Below are 22,212 nucleotides of genomic sequence, written 5' to 3' on the forward strand. Positions count from 1 at the left end.
CAATTTATTTTATATCCCTGGAGAAATGATTTACATATATGCAACTACATCTACATATAATGTTTCTTTTAAAAATATTCAAATGGGAATCACACAAAGCATATGTTCTGTCACATATGTTCTGTTTTTAACTCGATATATTCAGACATTTTTCCATATCAGTACACCCAGGTCAAATTTGTTCTTTTTAGGAACTGAATATTGTCTGGGCAGACTGTACTTTAATAAATCCTCTCGTAAGTGACCATTAGGTGACTTCCAGTTGCCTGTTATTACAAGCCATTCTGCAGTTAAATTATTTGTATGTATATCTTTGTGTACCTGTGCAAGTATATCATAGAAGTGGAATCCCTGGCTTAAAAAATATGTACATTGTATATTTTGATAGATAACGTCAGATTGGTCTCAACCATAATGCTTACAAATAAAGTGTTTGCTTTGCCACATCCTCACCAACACCCAGTATTCACCAATAGGTAAAAATTGTATTTTATTGTTGTAATTTATATTCCTTTAATTATGGATAAAGTTGGGAATATGCCCGCTCATTACAAATGTTAAGTATGGATTTGCAATGTCCTATTTATACAGACACATACACAGAAATACATTTCCTCTGTGAATGATCTATTCATTTCCTTTACTCATCTACATTTTTATTATTTGTTTATTCTTCTTGATTTGTAAGAATATATATGTATGCAATTACTATATCTTTATCATATTTGTTCCTATTTTTCTTGCTTTGTCCTTTGAGGTTTTCTTTTTCTACTTTGTTGACAGTATCATTATAACATTGAAGTTTTTACACTTTCTTTAAAGTAGCTCAATTCACCAACCTTATGCTTTATAACTTCCAGGTTTTACGTAAAGCCCCGACGGCTTACCCACTCCAAAATTACTTTTGACATCACTGGTATTTTCTTCTAGTACTTTTATGATTTAATTCTTTAAATACAAATGTTTTAATTATTGGGAATTAAATTTGATGTAAGACATGAGGTAAGGATCTAGCTATATATTTTTTCCAAATTTTTCATTGTCCAAATATAATTTCTTACCAATGTAATTTTGCCTCATGAATTCCAAATATCATCTTGCATGTCCAGTTCCAAAACATATACAGGTCTATTTCTAGACTCTGTAATCTGTTTGATTTTCCTATTTCTACCTCAGTTCTAAACTTAATTACTGTAACTTATTATGCATTTTAATAGCTGCTAGGGCTAGTCTCTCCACAAAACTCTTATTTAGTATGTTTCCTTTTCAAGCTCAAAAAATTGCAAACAGACTTTCTCTTCAAGGGTGGAAGCTTGAGTTTGCTTTGAAGGATGACCACACTTTAGTTCGGTGAAAAGCCACTTAAGTTGTTCCTCTGGTTATGAAGTGCCTGTGCACAGCTCTGGGGAAGACCTAAATGCAAACCCAGATGTAGTCTGTTCCACTAGATGCCAAGCATCAGAGAGATGCCGGTATGCAATCCTGATGCTCTCCTCAGCCTACACTGCAAGAAAGAATGTAAAAAGGAACAGGCCTGGACTGGGGCTGCCCATCCTGAGCCTCAGCTCTTTATTCCACATTTGGTGTCTTCAAAGATTGAACAAGCTGAATTAGGAAAATGTATATTGTTAAACTGCAATGTTCTGATTTATTCTGGAGCCTTGAAGGAAAATGTTCTTGCTCTGTGGCCTTTTCCCATTCCCAGTCATCCTGAAAGGGGAATGGGGAAATGTGGATGTTTGGAGGCCTTTTAGGTTGGAGGGCCAGGACTCCAGGTAAGTGTGCTGAAGGGTACTTGACTGTGAATGACAAGCAGCCAGCGGGTGGCTTCACTGAGAGGGGAGTCGAGAGCTGGAAAAGAGGCACATCCAGTAGATGACCTCCCAGAGGAGCTTTGAAAGCTGCCATATCTGGAATGCTTTTGGCAACCTCTTTGTTGTGATACCCTTTTGAAATCCCCCAAACTTCATAAAGCTTTGAACCACCTAACAGGCAATTATGGGGGCATTTAAGGGAAGTGGCAGTGCAAAGGAAGCTGACAAAGGCAAAGGAAGCTGGGGGAGCAGAGGGCAGAGCAGCAGCCAGCTGACTGAGGTGGCAATGACCACAACTCCCAATTCCTGTAACCTATGAGCATTTCCTGGGGGTCCCAGAAATACTTGGGGAGGGAAACCAAGAATACCCTGGAATTCCTACTGGCAGGCCAATGTGAGTCCTATGGAGAAGTGTGACCTCAATCTGCTGAAAAACAGTCTTTTCTGTAATGAGTGCTTAACTTTTCATAAACTCTACTTTCACTGCTTAAACTGAGGCACCCTTTTATTCATTAAACTATTTAAGTTTTTCAGAAAGGTCAGCTTCTATCTAGTTCCCACCGAACAGGCACAGTTTTTACATAGCCTAGTAAATCCTATCAAGGCAGAAAGATTCTTTATTCTAAACAACAACCACAAATGAAAATCCAGCTTACCTGGGCAGTTACCTCAACTCTCCTCTCATCAGGCTGGGGCTCCAAGATCAATCTTGGTTGCAACCTTTGCTGGTGAGCAGGGAAAGGCCTCCTGTGTTGGGTGGCCCTCACATTTCCTCATGGGTACTGTCTGGGGAGGGTGACATTGATCTTCCAAGTATTGCTAAATAAAAATAATTTCCCTCCTCTACCTAAGTGGGTAGAGCTAATCTCCCACCCCTCCTATACCACCCTTTATACTGTCTCTTGTGTCCTCTTTTCAGTACAAGCTTCCTTTGCTACTCCTTTGAACTCAATTTAATCAAGACATAAGTCTGGATTTGGGGAGAGCCTTATATCCCCCTACAAACAACTTTATAATGTAATTTTCACTTAGGATCACCCAGTCCTTAAGCAATCATGAAAAAACAACATTTGACTCATGTACCATTAGTCCTGTGAGTTCACTCATCCATTTAGTAAAGCATCTGCTGAGCATGTGTCTATTGTACTCACAACTCTATACCATGGATAATAGAGATGTTACTGACAATATTAGCTATTATTTTTATAGTATTTTAATTTAAAAAATAATTTCCAAATGCATTACCTCATCTAATCCCAAGTACAAGAAATATCTGTGATTTAAAAGAATTATAGGCTCCCATGTGAATGCAAAAAGAAAAATGAAATTTATGCTTTCTGTTGATTTACAAAATAAAAGAAAATTAATATATGGCCAGCCCAATTTGAAAAGGATTCTTGGAGGCAGTCGACACTTACAGCAATTTTTCTTTCTTAGTTCGGGGATGAATATGAGTGAATTTTTAAAAATTGTTTTCCATATGACCACAGTTTGGAAATTTGGGGGAAAAAACTACATTAATTGATGCTATTAGCATGCTTAAGAAAAAAATTGTGAAATGAAGTATATACAGAAGTCTTAGACACTGAAGTCTTTCCTCCTGTTAATTTTCCCTTATATGCTATAATTACATATATATTAATATATATAACTCAATATTCCGATTTTTACCTAACATTAGGGCTTAAATATATGCTGCTGTATAGTACTTATAACCTTCATTTTAAGATTTATGTCATATTACAGTGACTATCATATGATTATAATGTACCATACAACTATTGCTCTATTACTAGACATATAGAGTCTTCCAGCTTTTCAACTCTTTTGTACCAAATAGTCTTTCCATATTGCTGTTCTTGTTTCCTTAAGGTAGTTACCTATGGGAAACCTATTTGTAGTAACTTATCTTCTTTTGAGTTTGGGCTTTCTTGCTGAAATTATGGTAAACCCTTGCAAAATAAAAAAAAAGATGATTGAAATCTCAATAAAGATTTTTACTGTAAGGCTCTCCCCAACTTCAAATTTAAATCTGCATTCATTTGTGAGTTACTAGTCCACAATTTTTTCTGACTGCTTTGTTCTTCTGCAAGGTAAACAGTATCTTTTTCCACCAACTTTTTGTTGTACAGAAAGGAGCCCATTAACACCAGTAATCCTTTCTAATTAAATGAAACAGTGATGAGTGATACTAGTGTTTTCTCTGGGTTGAATTCAACACCAAAACTTCTTGGGCCTCTGGAATCACTTTTGTGCATTGAAGACAGATTTAGTAACACGTTTTCCTGAGTTATACAGTGGGTTTGCTCAGCTTCTTCGAGGATACCTCAAAAATTTCATAGAAAAATACAATTAAAATATAATAAAGTCTTTCCATTAACTTTTTGAATTACCCTCATATTTATTTTTTGCCTTTTTTCCCTAAGCCCGTTTGCATGAAACAAGAAATGTTCCTAGCTTCCCACTGCATGACACCACTCTGCTATTTCTTTAATTAAGCAGTCAGTCCTCTTGAAATTACCTTTTATATTCCTCCTACATTTTTCTATAACAATCCATAGGTCCTGTTCAGCCATTTACAGTGCCTGCTAGCATCTCATTGATGGTATATATTATGAGAGAAAGCAAATCAAGATTTCTGTTACATTTAAAGTTTCATATCCAGAAATGTTTACCCAGGGCTCCCTGCAATGACTTTGAGCCACCTTCCTCTTTCAGTGAATTTCAGTGCAGAGCACTCTAAACATGGAAAGATGTGCAATTATTGGGCAAACAAAAACTGCCGGACCAAATTCCTCCAGCCAAAAAAATAAAAATAAATGGTTCTAGAAGGTACATGTACTTTGAAATGTCTCTACATAAATTTCAGGATGCCAAATATAACTAGGAGCACTTCAGAAGATTGGTTAGCTATTCAAGCTATACAAAGAAGATTGAATAAGAAATTACAAACGAAAATGTTAAGGTCTTTCTATGTTTAATGTTGAGATGTAATGTTTTTACATTCCACATTTTCTTTATCCTGTTGATGGACACTTAGGTTGATTTTGCTGTTTTCCATAACGGCTATAAATACTACTTTACATCTCCACCAGCAGTGTGCAAGGGTGAGGCAACTGTAATAGCCACCAAACTATGGGAGACCCACTAAACGTTGGTCGTTTTCTTTTTTTTTTTCCTTTGATGGCTGGCCAGTGAGGGTATCTGAATCTTTGACCATGGTGTTATCAGTGTTCAATGTAGAATACATACACAATGGGATACTATTCAGCTTTTAACAAGTAGGAAATCTTATCATTAGTGACAACAGGGATGAACATAGAGGACATTATGTTAAGCGAAATAAGTCAGGTACAGAAAGACAAATATCACAGGATCTCTCATATATGTGAAATCTTAAAAAGTCAAACTCATAGAAACAGAGAGTATAGCGGTGGTTTACCAAGGGCTGGGGGTTGGGATTGGGGAGATGTTGATCAAAGGGTACAAACCTTCCAGAATAAATGATTAAGTTCTGGAGACATACTGTACGGCATGGTGACTGTAGTTAAAATAATGCACTATATACCTGAACTTTGCTAAGAGAGTAATTGGTTAATGGACACAAAGAATGATTGTGCACTGCAATGAGGAATAAGCTAATTATCCTGACTTGACCATCACATATTGTATACAAGTATTGATAGTCAACTCTGTACCCCACAAATATGTACAATCAATTAAGTTTCAACAAAAAATTTTAAAAAGCAGTGTGCAAGTGTTTCCTTTCTCCACATCTTCACCATCACTTGCTATTTTTTTAAATTAATTTTTTATTTTAATTGACACATTGTATGTATTTATGAGATACAATTTAATGTTTTGATACATATATATGATGTATAATAATCGTGTCAGGGGAGTTAATGTATTCATCACCACATGCCCTTATCATTTCTTTGTGGTGAGAACATTCAAAAGCTTCTCCTTTCTCTCTTGAGAAAAACTAAACATACTCTAGCAATGTTTAGTTTTTCTCAAGAGAGAAAGGGAATTATTTTTCGCATGTTCATCAGGGACCATATTACATCTGTTTTGAGAAAGTATGACACTTAATTCATTTCCTGGTAGAAAGAGAACATTTGCTCTCCAGGCTGAGAGTTTCAAGAGATAATATGATAATTCCAGAGAATTTCAGCAAAGAAAGAACTTCTGGTTCAGAAACCAGAATTTTTTTTCTTTGTGCTTTGAGTCCTCATTCTGGTCCATATATAAAGGTGCACACTTTAACCTACTTAACTATTTCTTCATATCAAATACTGTGGATATTTTGTAAGGTTTTTAAAGTCCACCACAATGCTGAAAAATAGAAATGTCTTTGCTCATGTTTTTCAATTGGGTTATTTGTTTTCTTACTATTGAGTTTTGGAGTTTCTTATCTATTTTAGATATTAACTCTTTACTGAATGTATGATGTGCAAATATTTTCTCCCATTCCATAGGTTGTCTCTCATTCTGTTGTTTCCTTGGCTGTGAAGAAGCTCTTTAGTTTCTAATAATGCCATTTGCTTATTTTTAATTTTGTTGTCTGTGCTTTAGGGTTCACATCCAAAAAATCATTGCCAAGAACAGTGTCATGGGGCTTTTCCTTTGTGCTCTTTTCTTTCTTTCTTTCTTTTTTTTTTTTTTTGTGACCCCGCTCAGCCAGTGAGCGAACCAGCCATCCGAACTGGCCATCCCTATATAGGATCCGAACCCGTGGCGGGAGTGCTGCTGTGCTTCCAGCGCCGCACTCTCCCGACTGAGCCATGGGGTCGGCCCTCTTTGTGCTCTTTTCTATTAGTTTCAAATCTTACATTTAAGTCTTTAATTCATTTTGAGTTGATTTTTCTATAAGCTGTGAGATTTAAAAGGTCTTATTTTATTCTTCTGCATGTAGATATCCAGTTGTCCCAATACCATATATTGAAGAAATTGTCATTCCTTGTTGTGTACTCTTATCAACTTTGCCAAAAATCAACAGACTGTATATGTGTGGATTTCTGGGCTCTCTACTGTGTTCCATCAGTCTATGTGTCTGTTTTTATGCCAGTAACACACTGTTTTGATCACTATAACTTTGTAGTGTATTTTGAAGTCAGGTAGTTTGAGGCCTTTGGCTTTTTGTTGTTGTTGTTTCGTTTTTATTTTATTTGTTTATTTATTTGTTTTATTATTATTATTTTATTTTATTTTGCTTAAGATTGCTTCAGGTCTACAGAATTTTTGTGGTTCCATATGATTTTTAGATCTTTTTTCTATTTTTGTGAGAAATCTTATTGGAATTTTGATAGGGATTGCATCAAATCTGTACATTGCTTTGAGTAATATGGACATTTTAACTATATTAATTCTTTTAATCCATGAAAATGGATATCTTTTCTTTTTTTAATTTTTCTTCAGTTTCTTTCACCAATGACATATATTGTACAGTTTTCAGTATAAAGATCTTTCACCTCCTTGGTTAAATTTATTTCTAAGTATTTTACTTTCTTTTTGATGATATTCTAAACAGGATTATTTCTTGTTTGGATATGTCATCATTGGTGTACAGAAATGCAACTGATTTTTGAGTATTGCTTTTTTTATTCTGCAGCTTTTCTGAATTCATTTATTAGTTCCAACACTTTTTGGTGGATTCTTTAGTGTTTTCTATATAAATGTTCATGTTGTCTGCAGAGACAATGAATAGAAGTACAAGAGTAAGCATCCTTGTCTGGTTCCTGATCTTAGAAGAAACGATTTCAATTTACAATCCTTGAGTATGATGTCAGCTATGGGCTTGTAATATATTGTCTTTATTGTGTTGAAGTATAGTCTTTCCATGATTAATTCATTGAGAGTTTTTATCATGAAAGAATGCTGAATTTTGTCAAGTGCTTTTTCTGCATCTATTGAGATAATCATATGGTTTTTTGTTCTTCATTTTGTTAATGTAGTGTATTGCATTTACAGATTTGCATATGTTGAATCATATTTCTATCCAAGGATAATAAATCTTACTTAAATTACGGAAGATGATACTTTTAATGTGCTGTTGAATTCAGTTTTCAGTTTACTGGGTTTTCTCTTTTTTCTTTCTTTCTTTCTTTCTTTTTTTTTTTTTTTTTTGGTATTTTGTATCTATGTTTATCAGGCTAATTGCCTGTGATTTTTTTTTTTTTCTTTCTTGTATTCTCCTTGTCTGACTTGGGTATCAGAGTAATGCTAGCCTCATAAAATGAGTTTGGAAGTATTTTCTCCTCTTCGTTTTTTGGAAGAGTTTGAAAAGTATTGGTACTAGTTCTTTTATAAATGTTTGTTAGAATTCAGCAATGAAGCCATCAGGTCCTGGGTTTCTCTTTAATGGGAGACTTTTTATTACTGATTTATTCTCATTACTTGTTATTGGTCTGTTCAGATTTTCTACCTCTGCATGATTTAGTCTTGGTAGGTTCTATTTTTCTAGGAATTCATCTATTTTTTCTAGGTTGTCCGATTTTTCAGCATGTAATTGTTCATAGTAGTCTCTCATAATCATTTTTATTTCTGTGGTACAAGTTGTAATGTTCCCTCTTTCATTTCTAATTTTATACTTATTTGTCTTCTCTTTTTTCCCTTACTTTAGCTAAATATTTGTCAGTTTTGTTTATTTTCCCAAAAAAAAAAAAGCTCTGTTTTGTTGATTTTTTTCTATTGCTATTCTAGTCTCTATTTAACTTATTTTTCTCTGATCTTTGTTATTATTATATTTCTGCTAATTTGGGGCTTAATTCTCCTTTTTCTAGTTCCTTGAGGCACAAAGTTAAACTGTTTGGAGACCTTCCTTCTTTTTTAATGTAGATGTTTATTTCTATGAACTTCCCTTTTAGTACAGCTTTGCTACATGACCTAAGTTTGGGTACGTTGTGTTTCATTTTCACTTGTCTTATGAAATTTTGATTTCTTCTTTGACCCATTGGATGTTCAGGAGTATGATGTTAGATTACCATATATTTGGGAACTTTCCGGCTTTCTTCCCATTACTGAGTTCTAATTTTACTCCGTGTGGTCAGAAAAGACACTTGATGACGTTAACCTTCTTTGCACTGTGTAAGGTGATGTGGTTCTGGCTCCGGTGAGGATGCAGCTGTACAGTGCATGCGCATGTCCATCCTCTGGGGTCAATGAGGCTGAAGATTGCAATTGTCCCCAGCACTGCAGCTGCCGATGCCTGCAGCAGCGGGGCAGGGCTGCCTGTGTCTTCGGTGATGAAGACTAGTGCCAGGGTGCAGGCATCTTCGCCACATCAGTGGTAATGGTGCGTGAGGGTGGGTGCTTATGGAGCAGCCAGGAAATCACGGTGGAGAGCATGGGAGCGAACAAAGCTACAGTACAGCATGGAGTACAGTTGCACCTGCTGTAGGGTGGCTCCAGTGGCCGAGGCTCCAGAACCAGCAACCACAGCAACCTCCGCTTGGGGTCCTGTTGAGAAGGATTGGTGGGGATGGCAGCCACGTCCCAGCCTTGTGCAAGAGCAGCTGCTGCTTGAGGGAGCCCACGGTGGCAATGGCGGCTGGTTACCTCAGTGACAAAAACTGCTGGAGTCCTCCACGGAGCAGGCCACTGGAGACATTGCTGTGTGGCTGATACGAACAGCCCCTGCCCTTCTTTTCTCCTAGCTGTCTGCAAAAGTCTCAGGTATGCCGCTCTCCTCAGCGATCCTTTCCATGTGCTTATTCTCTTATATTTTTTTGCTCAGCTGTGTTGCTGCAGTTTCTTACTTGAAGAAATATTCCTCTCTCTTGGAGTTTAAATCCTACGCGGATCCTACGCCAAGTTAGAACAATGGGACTTATTTCCTAGGATTTTATATGCAGATAGTAAGAGAAATACTCGGGGGGAGGGGAGTTGCATTTGGTTTTGTTGTGTTGTGTTTTGTTGACAGCTAGCCTGTACAGGGATCAAACCTTGGACCTTGGTGTTATCATCATCACCTCTAACCACCCCCTTGATTGAAAGCTATAATTACACTATTCTAGAGCTCTCAGAGGCTGTGTCCTATGCCATGCAGCAGCACCAGAAGAAAGTGCCAAGCATACTAAAAAAGCTGAGAAAAAAGGGAGAGAGCACAGACAGCCACAACCCTTATGATTTTCATCCCTAGTCTTATCCCTGTGTTTCAAGTTACAAGAGACTGTGTACCAGTTCCTGCCTTTTTGTCTTTAACCTATGTATCTAACACAAGACTTCCTGCTCTCACTCAGTAATACCTCACAATCATGTGGTTCATAACAATGGCGACACATTCTGAGAAATGTGTCATTTGGTCATTTTATCCTTGTGCAAACATCATGGGGTGTACTTACACAAATCTAGATGGTGTGGCCTACAACACACCCATACTATATGGTACAGCCTATGGCTCTAGGCTACAAAGAGCCATAGGCTGTACTGAGTTACTGTACTGAGGCTGTACCATGTTACTGAGTGCTCTAAACAATTGTAACACAATGATAAGTATTTGTGTATCTAAACATATCTAAACATAGAAAAAACACAGCAAAAATACAGTATGAAAAGTAAAAGTGGCACACCCTTATAGGTCACTAACCATGAATAGAGCTTGCAGGACTGGCAGCTGCTCTGGGTGAGTCAGTGAGTGGTGAGTGAATGTGAAGGCCTAGGACATTACTGTACGCACTGTAGACTTTATAGCACTGTATGCACACTTAGGCTTTTGGACACAAAGAACACAAAATTTATTTTTAAAATAAAGTAATTGTGCTATGATGTTATGATGGTGTCACTAGGCCATAGGAATTTTTCAGTTCCATTATAATATTATGGAACCACTGATAAATATGTGGTTTGACTGAAATGTCATTATGTGGTATATGACTGTAGTTCCTTTTGTTTTAGAAGATAGGATCTCAGAGTGTTAGAATCAGGAAACAAGAAAGGAGATGCTAAGTTTATGACTATGTTTTTATTTTTCTTTTCTCTAGCAGTACTCTCTTTCATTATTTTATTTACTCATATGATTAATTTTTCCAATAAATATTTATTGAGCAACTACTATATACCACATAGTCTTCTAAATGTACAACAGTAAACAAGACACATTAAAATTTCATACCTTTAGGGAATGTACTTTCCAGTTACTTTACCATGACTATTGTCTAGCTAACTAGACAGTAAACAAACTAACAAACAGGGAAGTCATAAGGAAATAAAAAGCAGGAAAGGAAAATAGGGAGTGTTGAGAAAGAATAAGGAAGGAATTGTTGTTTTAGAAAGAACAACCCGGGAAGGCTGGCTTTTGAAGGGGAGGTTTGAGCGGATACCTGAAGGAGAAGAGGGAGCCAGCCATAGGCTAGGTGAGGGAGTGAGACTACGAAATAGAGAGGAGCAGTTCAGGAATGCCATGACACTGCAGAGATGAGTCTGCTCATAGTGTCTAGTCTCTGGGAAGTCTTTTGTTCTAAGCCAAGAATTAGTAGTGGATAAGAAGGAAAGTGAAGGAAAAAGGAAAAATGTGTTAAAGAGTATATAGGATTTCTTTAGATCTCTAGACTTATTCATCCTACATGTCTGCAATCTTGTATCTCTTAACCTACATCTCCCCACTTCCCCTCCCCCCATAACCAACATCTCACCATTTTATTCTCTATTTCTGTGTATTCAACTTTTTTTTTCTTGTATAAATGAAACCATGCCACATTTGTCTTTCTAAGCCTGGCATATTTCACTTAGCATAATGTCCTCTAGGTTCATCCATGTTGTTGCATATGACAGTATTTCCTTCTTTTAAAAGGCTGAATAGTATTCCATTATGTATATAAACCATCTGTGTCACAATTTACATCATTTTATATTATATTTCCCTTAATGAATTGTTGTAACTATTATCATTGTTCATTGCCTTGTCTCTTAAGCTTCATACAAAAGACATAAGTAATTTACATGCCACCGCTAGGTATTAGGGTATTGAGAATTTGACTGTGTACTTTCTTTTACCAGTGAGTTTTATACTTTCATATATATTCATGTTCCTAATTAGCATCCTTTTCTTTCAGCTTGAGAAACTCCCATTAGCATTGCTTGTGAGGCAGATCTGGTAGTGATGAACTCCCCCAGCTGTTGTTCATATGAGGAAGTCTTTATCTCTCCTTCATTTCTTTGGGATGTAAAGTACTCTTTGTTGGCAGTTTTTTTCTTTCAGTACTTTGAATATATCATCCCACTTTCTCCTGGCCTGTAAGGTTTCTGCTGAGAAGTCTGCTAACAGTAGTATGTATACCAAATATACCCTTCCTTACCTCCATTGTGGAGTGGGAGTTCAATTTCTTCCTGGTAGTCCAGACTAATCACCCCAGCCAGCTCCATAACTCCCTTCTTAGCCTGTTGATCCAAAGCAAACTGCTTTTGGTGGATCTTAAGAACAGGGATAGAGTAAAAGTCATTTGTCAGATCAGTAGCTGCATACCAGGTACCGGGAGATGCATTAATTCGCTCAAGAAATAAAACCACATCTGGTAGAGCCGCTGCAATTGGTGTCAGCACTTGAATAAGCTTATGATAATATATTGTTATTCTCCAGGATCCATCTGTCTTCTTTACAGGCCAAATAGGACATTTGAATGGGGATGAGGAGGGAATCATCAGTCATGCATCTTTCAAGTCTTTGATGGTGGCACTAATCTCTGCAATCTCTGCAGGGATGTGGTATTGCTTTTATTTACTATTTTCCTAAGTAGAGGTAGCTCTAATGGCTTCCATGTGGCATTTTCAATCATAATAGCCCTCATTCCACAAGTTAGAAAACTAATGTGGGGATTCTGCCAGCTGCTAAGTATGTCTGTTCCAATTATGCATTCTGAAACTGGGAAAATAACCACAGGACAAGTTTGGAGACCCACTGTGAATAGAACCTAAGCTAAAACTTCATTGATCACTTGACTTCCATAGCCACTACTCTGACTGAAGGGCCACAGTGATGTTTTGGATGTCCTGGAATCAATGTCAGTCCTGAGCCAGCATCTAATAATCCATGAAAAGTCTGACTATTTTCTTTTCCCCAATGCACAGTTACCCTCATAGAAGGCCATAGATCCCTTTGGGGAAAGATAGAAGAAAGATTAACAATATAAAATTCTGGTAGTATAACGGCATCCTTCCTCAAGGGGACCTGGCCTCCCCTTCATTCAAGGGTTTCTGGCTATGTAAACTGGCTCAAGTCTGGAAATTGATGAAGGAGCAGTGATTCTGTGTTTTTATGATTCAGTTTAGACTTTTGTTCACTTGACCTGAAAGGTTTCTGCTTGTACAAATCTAGTAAGAATTTAGTAGGCTTCCTATCTGTTACACTTCTAGAAACACCACTGTTAAATAGTCATCTCCACAGATCTAGTAAGAATTTAGTAGGCTTCCTATCTATTACACTTCTAGAAACACCACTGTTAATTAGTCATCTCCACACATCTACATGAGTTGCTTTGCCTCTGCTGTCCATTATAATGACTTTTCCATCTTGCCTTTGGCATTGAGTGCTACCACTTGGCCTCTGCCACCCCAAGGTCCAATTATTCCCATTGCATTTAAGTTTTCCCATTAAATGACAGCAGTTCTGATGATAAGGTCGTCTACAGAGAAGAGCAATCGTGGAGGTCTTCAAGGATACCAGGGCTCCCCTCACAAATCTATTTCTCAAAGTATTGTGAAGCTATGCCTCCTGTAGCCTCCCAGTATAAATGAGTAGCTTTTAAGTGACAGGTGCACTCTAGTATTTCAATCTCCCTAAGACTTTGAGTCCCTTTCTCTGTGTTAACCCAAGGAAGACAAGGCATCTCCAGCTCACTAATAATGGGCCATCTTTTGATCCATGTTTCAGCCAACCAACCAAACAAATTGTTAGTGCCTTTTCTAACTCTCCAAGCTGCAAGACTAAATGCAAAATCTCTGTTTAGTGGGCCCATATCAATAAATTCAGCCTGATACAATTTTCTGTTTCTTCCACCATTATTTCACACCCTTAATATATATTCCCATCCATGTTCCCCAGATTTCTGGTTGTATAAATAAGAAAACTCAGATAGTTCTTTTGTAGCATAGTATACCTTTTCATGAGTCACACATTGTACCTCACCTTTAGGGGCCTGCTGGGACTTGAGTATAGTTATCGGTCTAGAAGCAAAGAAGGATGAGGGGTGAGTTCTGAGGAAAAGCAACATTGTCTTGCTTGGCAACTGCTTCAGGGAGGTCATTGCCATTTTCTCAGGCAATGCAGTTAGTCCCCTCAGATAGATGGGGAAATACTACCGTGGGTGAGGAGGCCACTGCCTCGGAGGGTGGGGAGTCTCTTGCCACTGGCAAACAAGACTCATCAGAATTTAGGAGCTCATTGTCCCCAGCCTCATCAGGGTCTTCCCACAGTTGTCTCCATCCAAACTTACAGGATCCAATTCTTTTGCAACAGATGCCCTCACTTTAACCGTAGACACCCTGCAAGGCTGAGAGTTCAACTTTTCTGGTAACTTATCTATATTAGTCCATTTTTACTACTTGTAACAGAATACCTGACTGTGGGTAATTTATAAAGAAATAGAAGTTATTGCTTACAGTTTTGGAGGCTGAGAAGTCCAAAGTCCAGGCAACACATCTGATGAGGGCCTTGTTCTTGGTGTTGACTCTGTACAGTGACATGGCAGTGGCTTCATCAGAGAGAGAGAGAGCAGTTCTCATGTGCTGTCCATTTAAAGCCATCAGAACTATGCCCATGACCACCTTTAGACCATCAATGGATTAATCCATTCAGTACGACATGGTCCTCACAATTTAATCACCTCCTAACGGCTCCACTTTTCAGTTACCATGATAGGATTTCCCACCTTCTTAATACTGTCACTGTGGGGATTAAGTTTCCAATACATGGGATTTGGGGGGACACAATTCAATCCATAGTACTGTTCAATTGCATAAGAAGGGCTTTTGTTTGACTTTCAGGAACTTCAGCCCTGTGGATACAGGAGAGAGAATATTCTGCCTCAGATGTACATAGAATCTCTTAGACTATCTGTGCAAAGCTGGAACTGGGAAATAATCAAATCTCTGAGTTCATTTCCTTTCATCGCTTTGTCCAGCAACAATAGGAGCAACCAACCAACATCATTATATTCTTTCGTTTTCCACAAATGTTCAAAACTTTTATTTAGAGTCATGAAGTTCCTTGCCTCTTACAAGTGGTGAATTAGGAATATCAAATGTATTTATTTTGTATATCTGTATAAACAGTTCACAGCACAAAATATCAGTGTTCTCTGTACTATTAGTAGAGTCTTCAGCATTTATAGGTCTAATAAGATTGGGGAGCCAATTACAGAAACCTCAAAACCAATTAAGTTCATCCTGTAAATTATGTTCCTCTAGAACCACACCTAGTACTAAAATCTGTATTAATTAGGGTTCTTCAGAGAGATAGAACCAAAAAGATAGAGGTAAATAGATAGACTTATAGGAAGGGATTTTTTAGGAAAATTGACTCACACAATTACGGAGGCCGAGAAGTTCCACAGAAAGAAGTCTGGCAGCTGAAGACCCTTGGATGCTGGTAATGTTGCTCAGTCCAAGTATGAAGGCCTGAGAACCTGAGGGACAGCTGGTATAAGTCCTAGAGTCCAAAAGTCAAACAGCATAGACTTCTGATGTCCAAGGCAGGAGAGTGTATCCCAACTCTAGGAAAAAGAGAGACCGATTCACCTTTGCTCTATTTTTGCCCATCAGTTTTTCAGGAGTGTGCTGTTTAATTTCTATATATCTTTAAATTTTCTAATTTTCCTCCTGTTATTGATTTCTAGTTTTACATATTTTATGGTCAGAAACAATACTTGATATAATTTCAATTTTCTTAAAATTTCTTAGTATTCTTGCCTGATATTTTTGTTTTGTTTCCTTTTCTTTGCCTATTTTTTTAATTAACAAATAAAAGTTGTATATATTTATTGTGTACAACATGATGCTTTGAAATATGCATATTTTGTGGAATGGCTAAATTGAGCTACTTAACCTCAAATATGTATTACCTCGCATATTTATTATTTTTCTGAGGTGAGAACACTTAAAATCTATGCTCACAGCAATTTTCAAGAATACAATACATTTTTATTACTCTTAGTCACCATGCCGTATCATAGATCTCTTGAACTTATTTCTCCTTTCTAACTGAAATTTCGTTTCCTTGGCCAACCTCACCCAAGCCCCCACAACCACCACCACCAGCCCCATAACTACTTTTCTATTCCAATTCTATGAGTTTGATTTTTTCAGATTCCACACATACGTGAGATCAGGTGCTATTTGTCTTTCTGTGCCTGGTTTATTTCACTTAACACAATGTCCTCCAGTTTCATCTATGTTGTCACAATGATGAAATTTCTTAATGTTTTTAAGTCTGAAGAGTACCTCACTGTGGCTTTAACTTTCATTTCCCTAATTTATTATTATTATTATTGATTAATTATTAGTGATATTGAGCATTTTAATATACCTGTTGGCCATTTGTATGTCTTCTTTTGAGAAAGGTCTGTTTAGATCATTTGCCCAATTTTTAATTGGATTATTTGTTTTGTTACTATTTACTTGATTAAGTTCCTTATATATTTTGGGTATTAACGCCTTATTGAATGTATGGTTTGCAAATATTTTCTCCTATTATGTAGGATGTCTTCTCACTCTGTTGGTTGTTTCCTTTGTTTGAAGAAACTTTTTAATTTGACATAATCCTATTTGCCTATTTTCAATTTTGTTGTCTGTGATTGAGGGTTCTTATCCAAAAAAATCATTACCCAAACAATGTCATGGAGCTTTTCATCTATGTTTTCTTCTAGTAGTTTTAGTTTCAGGTCTTACATTTAAGTCTAACTCATTTTGAGTTTATTTTTGTCTATGATGTGAGATAAAGATCTAATTTCATTCTTCCACTTGTGGATATCTAGTTGTCACAACACTACGTATTGAAGAAACTGTCATTCCCCATCATATTGTCTTGGCACTTTTGCCAAAAATCAATTGGCTGTATATGTGTGAATTTCTGGGCTCTCTATTTTGTTCCATTGTCTATTTGTTTGTTTTTATGCCAGTACTATGCTAATTTGATTACTATAGCTTTGTAATGAATTTTGAAGTCAAGTAGTGTGAGACCTCTGACTTTTTTTTTTTTTTTTTGGTACAAGATTGCTTCAGTTATTAAGGGTCTTTTGTGGTTTTATACAAATTTTAGGTTTTATTTCTATTTCTGAGAAAAATACCATTGGAATTTTGATAGGTATTGCATTGAATCTGTAGATCACTTTGGGTAGTATGGACACTTGAACGATATAATTCTTCCAATTCATAAACCCAAGATACACTTTCCATTTATTTATGTCTTCTTCAATTGCTTTCAGTAATGTTTTATAGTTTTTAGTAGACAGATCTTTCACCTCCTTGGTTAAAGTTATTCCTAAGTATTTCATTTTTTTATGTTATGAATATGATTGTTTGCTTTATTTTTTTGTATATTCATGTTATTAATGTTATTATTAGTGTATTATTTGTGTATAGAAATGCTATACATTGGTATGATGATTTTATATATTACAAATTTACTGAATTCCTTTATTAGTCCTATCAATATTTTTGGTGGAGTATTTAGGGTTTTCTACAGATAACATCATGCTATCTGCAAACAGATATGATTTAATTTCTGTTTTCCAAATTGGATGCCTTTTATTTCTTTTTCTTGTCAAATTGCTCTGCCTAGGACTTCCAGTACTATGTTGAACTGTAAGATGGGACAAAAAAGGTCACTATATACTGATAGAGGGATCAATTTATTAAAATGATATAACACTTGTAAATATATATGCACTCAACATCACAACACCTAAGTATATAAAGCAAATATTAATAAATCTGAAAGTAGAGATAACTGTAATACAATAATAGTGGAGGACTTCATACCCCACTTTCAACAATAGACAGATTATACAGATAAAAAATAACAGAAGTATACATTTTTTGTTTGTTCACTGTTACAGAGTATAGGGTGACCCTATGATTCTTGGGCCCTTGTGTGATCCTTTTTTTGAGAATGGTTAGATCCTGTGGCTTGTTTCTAATCAATAGAAAAAGACAAAGGTAACAGAATGTATTGTACATGATTATGTGCATATGATTTTTTTACATAAAATTGTAACCTATCTTGCTTGGAGACTTTATCTCTATTGTTAAAGAAAGAAGCTGCTAACTTACTGCTAACTTATTATTATACTGAGCTGCCATATTGAAAGGGCCAAACAGGATGGAGTTAAAGATGCCTCTGGCTGAAGTTGGTGAGAAACTGAGGCCCTCAGCTCAGCAGCCTGCAAGGAACTGAATGCTCCCAATGACCATGTTAGCTTGGAAGCAGATCCTTCCCAAATTCAGCCTCATATAATATATCAGCCCCAGCCAACAGCTTGACTGAAGCCTTGTGAGATCCTGAGGCAGAGGACTCAATTAAGCCATGCTCAGACTCCTGACCTGCAGAAACTGAGATAAATGCATGTGTTTTTTAAGCTGCTGAATTTGTCGTAATTTTGTTACCCAAGAATTGATAATTAACACATGCACTTTCCTTAATGAGTGCCATACTTCACACTTAAAAACTTTTAAAAATAAATTAATAGGCTATTTCTTTAAGCAGGTTTAGATTTACAGAAAAATTGAGCAAAAAAATACATAGAACTTTCATATCCCCCTTTCCTTCTCTCTCTCTCTCTCTCTCTCATCACCCACACCCACGCCCACGCCCACGCCCACACCCACACCCACACACACACACACACACACACACACACACACACACACACACACACACACAGTTTCCCCTATATTTAACATCTTTTATTAGTGTGGTACATTTGCTATAATTGATGGACCAAAATTGATACATGATTATTAACTAAAGTACACAGTTTACATTACAATTCTCTCTATGTACTGTACAGTCCTGCATTTTTTTAATTGGCAAATTATAATTATATAATATATATTATAATTACATATTAATTATAATTATATTACAATTATAATTATGGGGTTCAATGTGATATTTTGACATATGTATACAATATGAAATTAATTCTATGGGTTTTGACAAATGCATAATGACGTGTATCCACTCTCACAGTGTTACACAGAATAGTTTCACTGCCCTACAAATGCCCTGTGCGCCACCTATTCATCCCTCTTTGCCTCCCTGCCCAGAACCTCTGGGAACCACTGATCCTTTTACATCCTCTATAGTTTTGCCTTTTACAAAATGTCATGTAGTTCAAATCATACAGTATGTAGCCCTTTCAGATTGGCTTTTAACTTTGTACTATGCATTCACATTTCTTCCATTGCTCAATGGAGGAACTACATCTTTTTGTGGCTTAATGAGCTCATTTCTTTTTCTTACTGAGTAATATTACATTGTATGGGTTACAGTTTGTTTATCCATTCACTACCTATTGAAGAGCATCTTGGTTGCTTCTAAGTTTTATCAATAACGAATTTCTTCCATAAGCACTTGTCTGAAGGTTTTTGTGTGGACACACATTTTCAGCTAATTTGGGTACATACCTAGGAGTGTGATTTTCGGATCATATGGTTAGGGTATGTTTAGTTTTGTAAGAAACTGCCAAACTGTCTGTCAAAGTAGGTGTACCATTTTGTATTCTCACCAGCAGTGAATGAGACTTTCTGTTGTTTCACATTATCACCAACATTTAGTACTACCAGTGTTTCAGGTTGTGGCCATTCTAATAAGTGTCTAATGGTGTATCTTTGTTTTAATTTGCAACTTTCTAATGAGATATGATGTTGGGTATCTTTCCATATTCTTGTATAGCATGTGTATATCTTCTTCGGTGAGGTATCTGTTCAGATCTTGTCCCATTTTTTAATTGGGTTTTTTTTTTTTAACTGTTGAGTTTTAAGAGTTCTTTGTATATAGTCCTCCCTCAGTATCCATAGGGGATTGGTTCCAGGATCCCTGCAGATACCGAAATTCACAGATGCTCAAGTTCCTTATATAAAATTGCATAATATTTGCATATAACCTATGCATATCCTCCTGTATACTTTACATCATTTCTAGATTACTTATAATACCTAATACAATATAATTGCCATGTAAATATTTGTTAGACCTCAGTTTTTAATCTTTTTACTGTTGTACTGTTATTTTTCAGTGTTTTTTCCCCCAAACTAGTTTTGAGCAGCGGATGTGGACCCTGTGGATATGGAGGACCAAAAGCATTTTGGATACAGGTCCTTTATGAGACATGTTTTGCAAAAATTTTCTCCCAGCCTGTGGCTCATCTTTTTATTCTCTTAACAGTGTCTTTTAAGGAATAAAAAAGTTTTTAAAAAGAAAAAAACCTTATAGAATAATTGACCATAGAAACTCAATATTCAGATTGAACAACAGATTAGAAGAGTGTGTGAAGACAGAAGTAGTGACCAGGAAATGGAATGTGAAATAATTATCCAAATGCAGCACAAAGAGACAGACAGATAAAAAAAAATAAGAAAAAAAGTAGAGCCAAGAAAGATAGCATGAAGTTCAAAACATGTCCATTTGGAATTCATGAAAGACAGAGTAGAGACAATGAGAGAGAAACAATATTTTACAGACACAATGTTTAATAATTTTCCAAAGGAGGTGAAATGCACTAACTCTCAGATTCGAGAGGCCTAGCAAATGGCACAATAAACACCCCTAGACATAACGTGGACAAGCTTCGGTATTCCAAAGACAAAGAGAAGATCTTAAAACCAGCAAGAGAAAAAGGCATAATTACCCATAAAGGACTAACAATTAGGTTCACAGTATTTCGCAACAGCAATAATAGAGGTCAGATGACTGTAGAATAATATCTTCAAAATGCCGAAGACATAACTATCAACCTAGAATGTCATACCCAAGAAAATGTTTTTCAATAATGAAGGTGAAACCAAAACATTTCTAGACAAACAAAAACTGAGAATTTTTTTACCAATTTATACTCACACCTAAAAAATGTTCAGAATGACAAGAGGAAAACAAACTAATGCCTTTATTGCACATCTTTTTGTTGTTTAGGTCAATTGTAGATCAGTAGTTATAATATTTTTAAATAGTCACACTGGGATAAATAAACAATGTATTCCAGGTCATTAAAACCCAAGAATTTATGATTTATTTTTGAACGGGTTTGGGTCTAATCTATGGCATTTGACTTACTCTATACTGAAAAAATTCAGATGTAGAAGCCAGAAGTGGAATTCAGGCATGTACGATCACAAGGAATGAACTGGTGGGTGCCCCCCCCACACACCCACTCACCCAATTTATTTACACGAAAATAATTTGTTTGCCTGCTTGCTTATATTTACAAGAGACTGAGTGGTGTTTGCGTAAGTGCCTAAGTGAAAAGACTAGGGAAATAGGACCACAGCATGATGTCAGTCTCAAATCTGGTCCTCTTTTGCCTGGACAGTGCCTGCACCTGGGATAAGGATGTTTAGCAACCATTTCAGGGAATCTGTTTGTCATTACTATTTGTACAAAGATACTAGCAGCAGCAATCTTGAAGTCTCTCCTTCAAGGAGCTTCTTGGGCAGTAAACACTGATAAGAATCCAGAAGAGAAAAATGTTGGGGGGAGAGGGGCTGTTGAGCACATGTGAGAATACCCTCTGAGAAATCTTTAAAATAATGGGAGGAGGACTCTGTCAACAGCAGACTGAGATCCTGCATTAAACAGAGGAGGTGGAAGTGTGTGAAGTACAGTAACACCTCTGCAAAAGAACCTGCACGAAGTGGGCAGATATGAGATAAATCACTTGCAGGGTATTCTTCCTACAGGGCATTCATTTGCCACTAGTTATTGGACTACCTCGCAGACTTCCTTCTTGATGCCTAAGCCCTGTAGCTTCTACCAAAAATACTTTTAATTATCACCAGAAACCGGGATGGAGAGTGTTTTTAGGAGGCTGGCCGTAGTGGCATAGTCACTATGTCAGTCCTTCCCGGGCAAAATTAAATCACTTGAATTAAAACTAAATTCAAAACAATTTTTGAAAAATTAAGAGTATAATAAATGGCCCCACCCCAGGGGGGTAAAAGAGAAGAGAGAAAGTCCAAAAGGAGTAGACGGAGGTCAGAGCATGGAGTGTAAGGCCCCAGAGAAAGAGCAGAGAGAAGTGGAAGCCAAGCTAAGAGGAAAGAAGCAGAAGAAGCATAAATGCAAAGAGAAAAAGGACAATGAGGAAACAAGGAGAACAAATGATTAGGAAGCGGATAATGACAAATAGCGAGTTCTTCCTAGGGCGCATCAGTCACCTCTAGGACTGCAGCCCAAAGAGCAATAAGA

At 36.6% G+C, this 22,212-nt stretch overlaps 1 pseudogene; it reads right to left on the reverse strand.

Annotated features, from left to right (window-relative positions):
* The window catches only part of LOC134381756 (uncharacterized), a 67,095-nt pseudogene that overhangs the window by 37,660 nt on the left and 7,223 nt on the right, over positions 1 to 22,212 (reverse strand).

Source organism: Cynocephalus volans, chromosome 7 (assembly GCF_027409185.1).
Source record: "Cynocephalus volans isolate mCynVol1 chromosome 7, mCynVol1.pri, whole genome shotgun sequence".
Lineage (NCBI taxonomy): Eukaryota > Metazoa > Chordata > Mammalia > Dermoptera > Cynocephalidae > Cynocephalus > Cynocephalus volans.